Below are 4021 nucleotides of genomic sequence, written 5' to 3'. Positions count from 1 at the left end.
TTTGAGACGGAGTCTTGCTCTGTCACCCAGGCTGGAGTGCAGTGGCGCAATCTCAGCTCACTGCAAGCTCCGCCTCCCGGGTTACCCATTCTCCTGCCTCAGCCTCCTGAGAAGCTAGGACTACTGGTACCTGCCACCTTGCCCAGCTAATTTTTTGTATTTTTAGTAGAGACAGGGTTTCACCGTGTTAGCCAGGATGGTCTCGATCTCCTGACCTCGTGATCTGCCCGCCTCAGCCTCCCAAAGTGCTGGGATTAAAGGCATGAGCCACCGCGCCTGGTCGACTCAAAGTCTGGTTCTATCCTTGCTAGCTGTGGGCCATTGAGCAAATTACCCACCTTCTCTGAGCTTCAGTTTTCTCACCTGTAATAGAAGGGGCTGGATGACAATAGCTGCATCAAAAGGCTACTGTGCGTATTGCATAAAATTATATACATATAAAAAACAGCACAAAGCTGACAAAGTGTAAACACTCAACAATTGTTAAATAATGGCATAACAATTTACTAATTACTATTAGGTTAGAGCTATAGGCCATAGGTTGCAGCAATTGTCTAAATGCTTTACTGGTAATGATTCAATCACTCTTCACAACAACCTTTGAGGTAGTTACTACTAACCTCATTTCACAGATAAGGAAGCTGAGGCCCAGAGATTTTCAATGATTTACCTGATAACATGGAACTAGAGAGTGGCAGAACCAGGACCCAGCCTGGCAGTGTGGCTTCAGAGCCCGCACACATAACCATTGTGATATACTGCCTTCGCTCTAAAAAGGAGTTTTTCACATTTTACATAGTCACTCCTGGGGAGTTCAAGATGTTTTCCCAATACTTGACTCAGTCTTGTGATGGGTAAACCTGAGATTTCTCATCTATTGTAAATAAGTAATTTAGCTTAAGTAGTGGAGCTTACAGTTCTTTCAAGAAGAAACAATTACACTTATTATTTTCTGCCAAGGGTTTTGGTTTAGTGAAGTCTGAGCTAATACTTCCAATCTGCTGGTGATATGGGAAAGGATGTGCCTATGAGACCCAAAAGGTATGTATTTAGGAGTACATCAGTTATTGCATTGTTTTTTGTCTGTTTTTGAGATGGAGTCTGCTCTGTCACTAGGCTTCAGTGCAGTGGTGCAATCTCGGCTCACTGCAACCTCCGCCACCTGGGTTCGAGCAATTCTCCTGCCTCAGCCTCCCAAGTAGCTGGGACTACAGGCCTGCGTCACCACGCCCAGCTAATTTTTGTATTTTTAGTACAGACAGGGTTTCACCATGCTGGCCAGGATGGTCTTGATCTCTTGACAGCCCGCCTCTGCCTCCCAAAGTGCTGGGATTACAGGCGTGAGCCACCGTGTCTGGTCCAGTTATTCCATTTTTCACTTTGATTTTGGTTTGTTTTTGTTTTAGAAATGGGGGTCTTGTTATATTCCTCAGGCTGGTCTCAAACTTCTGGCCTCAAGCAGTCCTCCTGCTTTGGCCTCCCAAAGTGTTGGGGTTACAGGTGCGAGTCACTGTGCCTGGCCTTTATTTTTCTTTTTGTTTTTTGACATGAAGTCTCGTTCTGTTGCCCAGGCTGGAGTGCAACGGCACAATCTTGACTCACTGCAACCTCTGCCTCCCAGGTTCAAGTGATTCTCCTGCCTCAGCCTCCTGCTTTTATTTTTATTCTTTTGTTTAGTTACATGCAGACAAGTCTAGTAACTTCCCTAATTTATCCAAGCTGTCTGAACCAAAGAAAATGCAGGTTTATGAGTATGTGGATGTACGCTTTTTGCACATATTCCAAATGTATCTCTTTTTAAGTAGGGGAAATATTTGGGAAATGAGACTGCAATATTTTCTCAGGATTGGTGGTCGCAAGTTCCATGTAAACTAAAGCTCAATATTATCAATAAGAGCCTGTGTAGTACACATGTTCTTAAATATGTGCAGCATTCACAGATAACAAATCTTTTAATATTCCTTCTTATTTCTTTTTTCACTAACCTTTTTTTCTCCACCACCCCAAGTTAATTTGAATTCATCTCCCACTGCTGACCTCTCGTAGCACTTAATGTTGATATCACACACTTGGCATTTGTTTACATTGTGCTCTTTATGGAGATCTACTTGCATCCTTAATTTCATCTAGTTGAGTAATTATTAACAACCTAAAGGAGAATAAACTAATTGCAAGACAAGATGGCAAATGCAGGCCATATTTAATTATTCTTTGCATAAATCTCAGGAAGTGCTCTTTGCATACAAAGCAAGAATATGGTAATTATGAGTGTCTTTTCTAATTATGACAAGCCACTTTCCACAAGATCTGTTTTTAATATTTGCAGCACAATGTTTTGGGATCTTTGAGAGCCAAAAGTCCTGAGTTCTACTGTGCGACCTTGGTAAGTTATTTAACCTTTCTGAATCTGTAATTTATTTTATTTTTTTGAGACAGGGTTTCATTTTGTTGCCCAGAATGGAGTGCACTGGTGTGATCACAGCTCACTGTAGCCTCAACCTCTTGGGTCCAAGTGATCCTCCCACCTCATCCTCCCAAGTAGCTGGGACAATAGGCACACCACCATGTCCGGTTAATTTTTGTATTTTTTATAGAGAGAGGGTTTCGCCATGTTGCCCAGGCTGAACTCCTGAGCTCAAGTGATCCGCTTGCCTCAGCCTCCCAAAGTGCTAGGATTACAGGTAAAAGCCACCGTGCCTGGCCTGAATCTCTAATTATTTCTATCTAAAATTATGGGTTGAATTAGAGATAAATGCTATGGTTTGATTGTTTGTTTTCCCCCACAATTAATATGTTGAAATCCTAACCCCCAAGGTGATGGTATTAGGAGGTGGCAACTTTGGGATGTGATTAAGTTATCTGGGTGGAACCCTTTTGAATGGGATTAATACCCTTACAAAAGAGGCCTGAGGGATCTCAGTCATCCTTTCCACCATGTGAGGTTACAGTGAGATGTCTGCATATGGGGAACAGGTCTTCATGAAAGACTCAATTTGCCATCCTCTTGAGCTTGGTCTTTTGAGACTCCAGAACTGTGAGGACTAAACAGCTGTTTGTAAGCCACACAACATATGATATTTTGTTATAGCAGCCCATACAAACTGAGACAAGATCCTTTAGGATTATAAAAAATTTTTAGGACTCTACTTTGAATTATTTTTATAGTGGAAGTAAAAGAACATTTCTTTTTAAAAAGTTATTTCTTTTTCTTTTTTTTTGTTATTATACTTTAAGTTCTAGCGTACATGTGCACAACGTTCAGGCTTGATACATCGGTATACATGTGTCATGTTGGTTTGCTGCACCCATCAACTCATCATTTACATTAGGTATTTCTCCTAATGCTAGCCCTCCCCTAGACCCCCAACCCCTGATAGGCCCTGGTGTGTGATGTTTCCCACCCTGTGTCCGAGTGATCTCATTGTTCAATTCTCACCTGTGAGTGAGAACATGCGGTGTTTGGTTTTCTGTCTTTGTGATAGTTTGCTGAGAATGATGGTTTCCAGCTTCATCCATGTCCCTACAAAGGGCATGAACTCATCCTTTTTTATGGCTGCATAGTATTCCATGGAGTATATGTGCCACATTTTCTTAATCCAGTCTATCCTTGATGGAAATTTGGGTTGGTTCCAAGTCTTTGCTGTTGTGAGTAGTGCCACAATAAACATACGTGTGCATGTATCTTTATAGCAGCATGATTTATAATCCTTTGGATATATACCCAGTAATGGGATTACTGGGTCAAATAGTATTTCTAATTCTAGATCCTTGAGGAATTACCACACTGTCTTCCATAATGGTTGAACTAGTTTAGACTCCTACAAACAGTGTAAAACCATTCCTATTTCTCCACATCCTCTCCAGCATCTGTTGTTTCCTGACTTTCTAATGATTGCCAATCTAATGGGCGTGAGATAGTATCTCATTGTGGTTTTGATTTGCATTTCTCCGATGACCAGTGATGATGAGCATTTTTTCATGTGTCTGTTGGCTGCATAAATGTCTTCTTTTGAGAAGTGTC

The sequence above is a fragment of the Mandrillus leucophaeus genome, unplaced genomic scaffold, assembly GCF_000951045.1.
Source record: "Mandrillus leucophaeus isolate KB7577 unplaced genomic scaffold, Mleu.le_1.0 Scaffold226, whole genome shotgun sequence".
Lineage (NCBI taxonomy): Eukaryota > Metazoa > Chordata > Mammalia > Primates > Cercopithecidae > Mandrillus > Mandrillus leucophaeus.
This window is presented reverse-complemented; position numbering follows the sequence as displayed.